Source organism: Coregonus clupeaformis, chromosome 14 (genome assembly GCF_020615455.1).
Source record: "Coregonus clupeaformis isolate EN_2021a chromosome 14, ASM2061545v1, whole genome shotgun sequence".
NCBI lineage: Eukaryota > Metazoa > Chordata > Actinopteri > Salmoniformes > Salmonidae > Coregonus > Coregonus clupeaformis.
In genome coordinates this window covers 3,235,166-3,246,021 of record NC_059205.1, presented here as the reverse complement: position 1 = coordinate 3,246,021, position 10,856 = coordinate 3,235,166, and positions in this window count along the sequence as shown.

Here is a 10,856-nt window from a genome sequence, read left to right as displayed (position 1 = left end):
ATTAATAAAGGCCCAGTGGATTAATAAAGGCCCAGTGGATTAATAAAGGCCCAGTGTATTAATAAATGCCCAGTGGATTAATAAAGGCCCAGTGTATTAATAAAGGCCCAGTGTATTAATAAAGGCCCAGTGTATTAATTTTTCAAATAAATTGTGATTTATCAGTGGGTGCTGCAGCAACTTCCCACTGTGTTTTCTTTATCTTAATTCCTCCACTTAAAATTGAAACATAATACAGAAGCTTCAATTACACAATGCTACACTAAACATTGCATGCTTTGATACAAATGTTACAATATTTTGTAATTGCTGGCCAATCACAATGATAAATGGCTATTTAGAATATTTAGCAACTCAAAATACCATTCACAATCATAAACAGAGTTGAAATAGAGCCAAACGTTAGCATTTTAACATTAGCCAAAAACGAACTCTATTTATATCAATTATATAGGCTCATTGTCCTCCCTCCCAAAAGCCTGAAAGGGATGAGAGATCCAAGCCTACGGGTTCGTAGATTTAACCCCAAAGTACACACACACACTTACACACACCAACTGATTGGCTGAGAAGCTACCCAGAAAGGGGCTGAAAAATAGCCTTAATATGGAGTTGGTCCCCCCCTTTGCTGGAACTAAGGGGCCTAGCCCGAACCATGAAAAACAGCCCCAGACCATTATTCCTCCTCCACCAAACTTTACAGTTGGCACTATACGTACATTGGGGCAGGTAGAGTTCTCCTGGCATCCGCCAAACTCAGATTAGTCCGTCGGACTGCCAGATGGTGAAGCGTGATTCATCACTCCAGAGAACGTGTTTCCACTGCTCCAGAGTCCAATGGCGGCGAGCTTTACACCACTCCAGCCGACGCTTGGCATTGCGCATGGTGATCTTAGACTTGTGTGCGGCTGCTCGGCCATGGAAACCCATTTCATGAAGCTCCCAACGAACAGTTCTAGTGCTGACGTTGCTTCCAGAGGCAGTTTGGAACTTGGTAGTGAATGTTGCAACCGAGGACAGACGATTTTTACGGTCCCGTTCTGTGAGCTTGAGTGGCCTACCGCTTCGCAGCTGAGCCGTTGTTTCTCCTAGACGTTTCCACTTCACAACAACAGCACTTACAGTTGACCGGGGCAGCTCTAGCAGGGCAGAAATGTGACAAACTGACTTGTTGAAAAGGTGGCGTCCTATGACGGTGCCACGTTGAAAGTCACTGAGCTCTTCAGTAAGGCCATTCTACTGCCAATGTTTGTCTATGGAGATTGCATGGCTGTGTGCTCAATTTTATACACCTGTCAGCAACGGGTGTGGCTGAAATAGCCGAATCCACTCATTTGTAGAAATAAGGTTAATGAAAATAAATAACTTGCTAACATCCGATAACATTCATATATTAGCCATTTCTGAGACTCACTTAGATAATTATATTGATGATACAGCAGTAGCAATACAAGGATATAGCATCTATAGAAGAAACAGGAATGAGGAAGATGTTGCTATTTACAGTGCCTTTGGAAAGTATTTAGACCCCTTGACCTTTTCTACATTTTGTTACGTTACAGCCTAATTCTAAAATGTTTTTTGTTTTTTCCCCCTCATCAATCTACACACAATAACCCATAATGACAAAGCAAAAAAAAAGCTTTTAAATTTTTTTTGCAAATTTATAACAAAAATGAAAAACATCAATACCTTATTTACATAATTATTCAGACCTTTTGCTCGAAATTGAGCTCAGGTGCATCCTGTTTCCATTGATCATCCTTGAGATGTTTCTACAACTTGATTGGAGTCCACCTGTGGTAAATTCAATTGATTGGACATGATTTGGAAAGGCACACACCTGTCTATATAAGGTCCCACAGTTGACAGTGCATGTCAGAGCAAAAACCAAGCCATGAGGTCGAAGGAATTGTCCGTAGAGCTCCGAGACAGGATTGTGTCGAGGCCCAGATCTGGGGAAGGGTACCAAAACAATTCTGCAGCATTGAAGGTCCCCAAGAACACAGTGGCCTCCATCATTCTTAAATGGAAGAAGTTTGGAACTACCAAGATTTCCTAGAGCTGGCTGCCCGGCCATACTGAGCAATAGGGGGAGAAAGGCCTTGGTCATGGAGGTGACCAAGAACCTGATGGTCACTCTGACAGAGCTCCAGAGATGGGTGAATCTTCGAGAAGGACAACCATCTCTGCATGGTAGAGTGGCCAGATGGAAGCATTGTGGTGGCAGCATCATGCTGTGGGGATGTTTTTCAGCGGCAACGACTGGGAGAGTAGTCAGGATCAAGGGAAAGATGAACGGCGCAAAATACAGAGATATCCTTGATGAAAACCTGCTCCAGAGCGCTCAGGACCTCAGACTGGGGTGAAGTTTCAGCTTCCAACAGGACAACGACCCTAAGTACACAGCCAAGACAACGCAGGAGTGGCTTCGGGACAAGTCTCTGAATGTCCTTGAGTGGCCCAGCCAGAGCCCGGACTTGAACCCGATCGAACATCTCTGGAGAGACCTGAAAATAGCTGTGCAGCAACACTCCCCATCCAACCTGTATATATATATATATATATATATACGCTACCAGTCAAAAGTTTTAAAACACCTACTCATTCAAGGGTTTTTCTTTATTTTTACTATTTTCTATATTGTAGAATAATAGTGAAGACATCAAAACTATGAAATAGTTACGAAACTATGAAATAACACATATGGAATCATGTAATAACCAGAAAAGTGTTAAACAAATCAAAATATATTTTCTATTTGAGATTCTTCAAATAGCCACCCTTGCCTTGATGACAGCTTTGCACACTCTTGGCATTATCTCAACCAGCTTCATGAGGTAGTCACCTGGAATGCATTTAAATTAACAGGTGTGACTTCTTAAAAGTTAATTTGTGGAATTTCTTTCCTTCTTAATGCGTTTGAGCCAATCAGTTGTATACAGAAGATAGCCCTATTTGGTAAAAGACCAAGTACATATTATGGCAAGAATAGCTCAAATAAGCAAAGAGAAATGACAGTCCATCATTACTTTAGGACATGAAGGTCAGTCAATCCGGAAAATTTCAAGAACTTTAAAAGTTTCTTCAAGTGCAGTCGCAAAAACCATCAAGCGCTATGATGAAAATGGCTCTCATGAGGACCGCCACATGAATGGAAGACCCAGAGTTACCTCTGCTGCAGAGGATAAGTGCATTAGAGTTACCAGCCTCAGAAATTGAAGCCCAAATAAATGCTTCACAGAGTTCAGGTAACAGACACATCTCAACATCAACTGTTCAGAGGAGACTGCGTGAATCAGGCCTTCATGGTCGAATTGCTGCAAAGAAATCACTACTAAAGGACACCAATAAGAAGAAGAGACTTGCTTGGGCCAAGAAACACAAGCAATGGACATTAGACTGGTGGAAATGTGTCCTTTGGTCTGGAGTCCAAATTTGCGATTTTTGGTTCCAACCGCCGTGTCTTTGTGAGACGCGGTGTGGGTGAACGGATGATCTCCGCATGTGTATTTCCCACCGTAAAGCATGGAGGAGGAGGTGTTATGGTGTGGGGGTGCTTTGCTGGTGACACTGTCTGTGATTTATTTAGAATTCAAGGCACACTTAACCAGCATGGCTACCACAGCATTCTGTAGCGATACTGGTTTGGGCTTAGTGGGACTATCATTTGTTTTTCAACAGGACAATGACCCAACACACCTCCAGGCTGTGTAAGGGCTATTTTACCAAGATGGAGAATGATGGAGTGCTGCATCAGATGACCTGGCCTCCACAATCCCCCGACCTCAACCGAATTGAGATTGTTTGTGATGAATCTGACCGCAGAGTGAAGGAAAAGCAGCCAACAAGTGATCAGCATATGTGGGAACTCCTTCAAGACTATGTCACGGATTCTGCCGAGACTGCCCTTCCTTCTGGTTCGGGCAGGCTACGGCGTTCGTCGTCACCGGAATACTAGCTGCTGCCGATCTATGTTTTATGTTTCTATGTTCACCTGGTTGTTGTCTAGTGTTGCACCTGTTTCCCATTATGGTATTATGTCCTTCCCTATTTAACCTGTTCGCTCCCACTGTGTGTTGTGCGTGTTTGTTACTTGTTACGAGTGTCGTTTGTGAGCGGGTTTGCTCCTCCCTGTGTTTGGAGGTTTTGCTTGTTTCTTTACTATTCAGTAAAGTAGATTTTCATTTCATTCTGTGTCCTGCGCTTGACTCTGGCCTACCGTATTCCACAGACATTCATGACAGACTGTTGGAAAAGCATTCCTCATGAAGCTGGTTGAGAGAATGCCAAGAGTGTGCAAAGCTGTCATCAAGGCAAAGGGTGGCTATTTGAAGAATCTCAAATATAAAATATATTTTGATTTGTTTAACACTTTTTTGGTTACTACATGATTCCATATGTGTTATTTCATAGTTTTGATATCTTCACTATTATTCTACAATGTAGAAAATAGTAAAAATAAAGAAAAACTCTTGAATGAGTAGGTGTGTCCAAACTTTTGAGCAGTAGTGTGTATATATACAGAGCATTCGGAAAGTATTCAGACCCCTTGACGTTTTCCACGTTTTGTTACGTTACAGCCTTATTCTAAAATGGATTACATTGTTTTTTCCCCCTCATCAATCTACACACAATACCCCATAATGACAAAGCAAAAAAAGTTTTTTGAAAATAGAAAAAAGAAATTTGTGCAAACCTATTACAAATAAAACACTAAAATATCACATTTACTTAAGTATTCAGACCCTTTACTCAGTACTTTGTTGAAGCACCATTGGCAGAGATTACAGCCTCGAGTCTTATTGGGTATGATGCTACAAGCTTGGCACACCTGTATTTGGGGAGTTTCTCCCATTCTTCTCTGCAGATCCTCTCAAGCTCTGTCAGGTTGGATGGGGAGTGTCGCTGCACAGCTATTTTCAGGTCTCTCCAGAGATGTTAGATCGGGTTCAAGTCCGGGCTCTGGCTGGGCCACTCAAGGACATTCAGAGACATGTCCCAAAGCCACTCCTGTGTTGTCTTTGCTGTGTGCTTATGGTCGTTGTCCTGTTGGAAGGTGAACCTTCGCCCCAGTCTGAGGTCCTGAGTGCTCTTTAGCAGGTTTTAATCAAAGATCTCTCTGTACTTTGCTCCGTTCATTTTTCACTCGATCCTGACTAGTATCCCAGTCCCTGCCACTGAAAAACATCCCCACAGCATTATGCTGCCACCACCATGCTTCACCGTAGGGATGGTGCCAGGTTTCCTCCAGATGTGACGCTTGGCATTCAGGTCAAAGAGTTCAAACTTGGTTTCATCAAACCAGAGAATCTTGTTTCTCATGGTCTGAGAGTCCTTTAGGTTTCTTTGGGCAAACTCCAAGCGGGCTGTCATGTGCCTTTTACTGAGGAGTGGCTTCCGTCTGGCCACTCTACCATAAAGGCCTGATTGGTGGAGTGCTGCAGAGATGGTTGTCCTTTCTCAAAGGTTCTCCCATCTCCACAGAGGAACTCTGGAGCTCTGTCAGAGTGACCATCGGGTTCTTGGTCACCTCCCTGACCAAGGCCCTTCTCCCCCAATTGCTCAGTTTGGCCGGGCGGCCAGCTCTAGGAAGAGCCTTGGTGGTTCAAAACTTCTTCCATTTAAGAATGATGGAGGCCACTGTGTTCTTGGGGACCTTCAATGATGCAGACATTTTTTGGTTCCCTTCCTGATAGATTAATTATTAATGACTAATTATTACACCCTGAAACTGTGTATAATGTGTTAGAAATGTGTGAGTGTAGGACCAGTAAAGGCTATGGCATTGAGCCACTATTTAGCAATGTGAGTAAGAGTTAGGCCAGACAACAAAGACAACTGAGAAACTAAGATAAAGAGGCCTCCCAATTTAGGGAGGGGACAAACTGTTATGAAAACATGGTGCAGAATATTGTGAGAACGGCAATAACTGAGTAATGCAGGGAGTAGGATATGTGTGTGTGTGTGTGTGTGTGTGTGTGTATGTATGTGTGTATGCATGTGTGTATATGTGTGTGTGTGGAACTGAAGGTCAGTAGAGCAGTTTTAGAGTGGAAAACTACAGCCCGCCTACAGAGGGAAGGGATTTCTTTTTGTATGACGTATGAGTATAAAAGATGGACTCTGAAATTGTGATGGCAGAATTCTCAATGAATAAATATCTCTGACTATGCAGACCGGGACTCTGGCCGTTACTTAAATCCCAAAAGACTTACAACCTTTTGGGAGACGCACAGAGACACGAAAATAGTTTGTTAAACAATTCACATAACACTTCCCCAGATCTGTGCCTCGACAAAATCCTGTCTCGGAGCTCTACGGACAATTCCTTCGACCTCATGGCTGGTTTTTGCTCTGACATGCATTTACCCCAGGTGGACTCCAATCAAGTTGTAGAAACATCTCAAGGATGATTTTACATTTTTTTACATTTTACATGATCAATGGAAACAGGATGTACCTGAGCTCAATTTCGAGTCTCATAGCGAAGGGTCTGAATACTTATGTAAATAAGGTATTTCAGTTGTACATTTTTATTAAATTTGCCAAAATTTCTAAAAACCTGTTTTCGCTTTGTCATTACATTTACATTTACATTTTAGTCATTTAGCAGACGCTCTTATCCAGAGCGACTTACAGGAGCAATTAGGGTTAAGTGCCTTGCTCAAGGGGGTAATGTGTGTAGATTGATGAGGAAAACAATTAATGTAATCAATTTTAGAATAAGGCTGTAACGTAACAAAATGTGGAAAAAGTCAAGGGGTCTGAATACTTTCCGAATGCACTGTATATTCAGAGCCATATCCCTGTAATGCTTAGAGAAGGTCTCATGTCAAGTGCTATTGAAGTACTGTGGCTGCATGTTCACCTGCCTCATCTAAAGCCTATTATTTTGGGGTGTTGCTGTCGGCCACCAAGTGCTAACAGTCTAAATAATGTGTGTGAGTATCTAAATAATTTGCCTCAATCATACAACCCTTCAATTCCTCATCAATCCACGGGGCCCTAACAGTTTTAACAGTCAGTCCCTTAATAGGTGCATGGTTATCAATAACTGGAAGAAACTATTTCATAAATGCACCAAGTGCAGCGTCTGGATACTCCTCATTACACACATCAGACCAACAAATATTTTTTGTATCTTCAACATAGGAATCAGTACAGAACGTTTTGTATGATCTCTTATATACACTATTTAAATGTAATTTTATCCAACATTCTGGCTTGTAAGGAACATTTACACCAGCGGTGTCAAAGTAATTAAACGGAGGGCCTAGTGTTTTTGGTTTTTCCTTTCAATTAAGACATTTACATTTTAGTCATTTAGCAGACGCTCTTATCCAGAGCGACTTACAGGAGCAATTAGGGTAAAGTGCCTTGCTCAAGGGCACATCGACAGATTTTTCACCTAGTCGGCTTGGGGATTAGAACCAGCGACCTTTCGGTTACTGGCACAACCATCTTAACCACTAAGCTACCTCGACAACCAGGTGAGGGGAGTTCCTTTACTAATTAGTTATCCTAAATCATCAATCAAGTACAAGGGAGGAGCCAAAACCCGTAGACGTGGAATGAGTTTGACACTTGATTTACACTATTTTAGCTTCAGGCTGTATATAGGCCTACCAGATCAGATCACTTGAGATGATGTCATTTGCAACTTGCATTTGCAACAGAAATTGCGTCCAAATTGCTTCGTGTGACACAGGCTTGACTTTATATTCGCACAGCTTCTAAGGACGTATACATAGTATATATAGTATTTATATATATAGTATTTCTCTAGCTAGCTGAGCTGGTTTACAAGAAAACGGCTGAGATTACTCAAACACTGTAAGCTAGCTAGTAAGCCCTCTTTGGCAACAATATTATTGGGGCGCAGGAATGTTAGATGAATCTTTTAATTTTAAGTTAGCTGTCATTGAAATTGGTGGTTACCACTGGTTTCAGATCCGAGGCGAGAGAAACTGTCCGCCGTGTTTTGTGTTTTAGTAAGGGCTCAGAGTGACGTCACGCACCCAAGAAGCCTCGACCAATCACTCGACAGATATAACTGACTTTGCCTCTGGGTATCCTATGAAAATAAATTTCGCAACCGGATATGTTATAACCCAGCATCTCCCAAAAAACAGATGTCCCGACCCAGAAACAAAAGTATTTTTAGCATATTTTAGCATATTAGCGTATGTGGTGGGGGGGGGGGGGTCCTATTGTTTGGTTAACTCTGTATATATTCAGTACAGCGTGAACGGCCATGGCCCTACGACGGATTGGACTGTCCCAGAGGACTCTGCAAGGCCCCCCCTTTGCCTTGTAAATTTGCCCATTTGTATGTTAAGATTGATCCTTTTCTCAAAAGTCACTAGACACGAGCATTTAAAAGCTGTTTTTCCCAAAAGTTCCCCTGGCAAAATGTCCCCCCCCCCCCTACCCAATGTCAGACTCGCTCCTACGCCCCTGGAGCCCAGTAAAACCCAAACTAAGAGGATGCATTCAGGCAGTTGTCCATCCATACTTTACTAAATTCAGTTTAAAAAGCAGTTTAAAAATCTTACCACATCCCAAATGGCACCCTTTTCCCTATAGAGTGTCCTACGTTTGACCACATTGGCCCTGGTTTAGGGAATAGGGTGCACTATATAGGGAATAGGGTGCCATTTGGGATACCGCTCAGTAAAAAGCCCAGATCGCTCAGCTCCTGTAAATACCGATGTTGCTGAGTGATGTGGCGCCCCCTGGTGGAACAGTCAAAGGTCATCTGGGTTTTAGTTGCACTGTTGTGTAACAGACAGTAGTTGTTGGTTACAGCAGCTGTAGACACACACACACACACACACATACACACACAGTACAAATTATTTTAGGTACTACTTAAGTATTTTTGGGGGGTACTTTACATGACTATTTATTTAATAATAATATGCCATTTTGCAGACGCTTTTATCCAAAGCAACTTACAGTCAAGTGTGCATACATTTTTGTGTATGGGTGGTCCCGGGGATCGAACCCACTACCTTGGCGTTACAAGCGCCGTGCTCTACCAGCTGAGCTACAGAGGACCACAAAAATATATTGTATATGTTTTACAACTTTTACTCCACTACATTCCTAAAGAAAATATGCACTTTTTACTCCCATGCATTTTCCCTGACACCCAAAAGTACCTGTTACATTTCGAAAGCTTATCAGGACAGGAAAATGGTCTAATTCACGCCCTTATCAGGAGAACATCCAAGGTCATCCCTACTGCCTCTGATCTGGCGGACTAAACAGCCCTGGCCAGGGCCATAACCAGGGTTTGAGTTTTAGTGTGGTCTGGAAGGACATTTTTTAAAAAGTTGAAGCAATTAGGAATTTCCATACAATTAAAAAAACGTTAAAATGCAATTTGGAGAACAGCAACAAAAGCAAAAATGACCCCAGCCATTATCACCTTGGCTGCTCTAGGTTCATTCACCTCAGTCCATCTATAAACACATAGCCTATTAGCTATGCAGTTGTAATGTTATACTTCTGAAAGGGGGGAAATATGACAAATGATTCACACTGACACATAGCATCAGCGATGAAACGAAAACGTATTTCATTTTTAGAACTGTATTGTTTGCATTCTGATTGTATTTTAATGTAGGCCTATAGGGAAGATAGGTCCTGTGGAGATGTTCATATTAAAACATACAGTGATTGTATTTTAATATAGGCCTATAGGGAAGATAGGTCCTGTGGAGATGTTCATATTGAAACATACAGTGGTTGTATTTTAATGTCGACCTATAGGGAAGATAGGTCCTGTGGAGATGTCCGTATTGAAACATACAGTGGTTGTATTTTAATGTAGGCCTATAGGGAAGATAGGTCCTGTGGAGATGTTCATATTGAAACATACAGTGGTTGTATTTTAATGTCGGGCCTATAGTGAAGATAGGTCCTGTGGAGATGTTCATATTGAAACATACAGTGGTTGTATTTTAATGTAGGCCTATAGGGAAGATAGGTCCTGTGGAGATGTTCATATTGAAACATACAGTGGTTGTATTTTAATGTAGGCCTATAGGGAAGATAGGTCCTGTGGAGATGTTCATATTGAAACATACAGTGGTTGTATTTTAATGTAGGCCTATAGGGAAGATAGGTCCTGTGGAGATGTTCATATTGAAACATATCTTCTTTTTGTAAAGTTTCCTTTGATAAGATTAGTACAGAAGGGTTCCCCACATCCTTCTAGCTGGCTATTACTAGCCAGAAGTCTCTGCTAGCCACCTGACTATTTCCTACCAGTTGTGCAGTCATTCTCTGAGAGTCGTTATTTTTTTGAGGGGGGGGGAGTCGGTAAAGACGGCAGGAGTCACGGGACGGTTTTAAAATTGTCCGGTATCTCGCAAACACACTTTCAGCAGCGTCTCTAGTTGCCTACTAGTTTGTTTCACGTGTGCCGCAAGAGGGCGGAGTTAGCCGTTTGAGAGATTGGTGAATGTGCTGCTAAAAAGACAAATCCGAGTGTTGACAATTACAAGCTGGTTGAGAGAATGCCAAGAGTGTGCAAAGCTGTCATCAAGGCAAAGGATGTCTTCCCTATTATTCTACAATGTAGAAAATTGTAAAAATTAAGAAAAACCCTTGAATGAGTAGGTTTGTCCAAACTTTTGACTGGTAGTGTACACGTCGGTTGTTTTGCTCCAGGACAGCCCACAGGCCTTACAGGACAGCCCACAGGCCTTACAGGACAGCCCACAGGCCTTACAGGACAGCCCACAGGCCTTACAGGACAGCCCACAGGCCTTACAGGACAGCCCACAGGCCTTACAGGACAGCCCACAGGCCTTACCAGACTTGTCTGAAGGTCCCCAGTACCA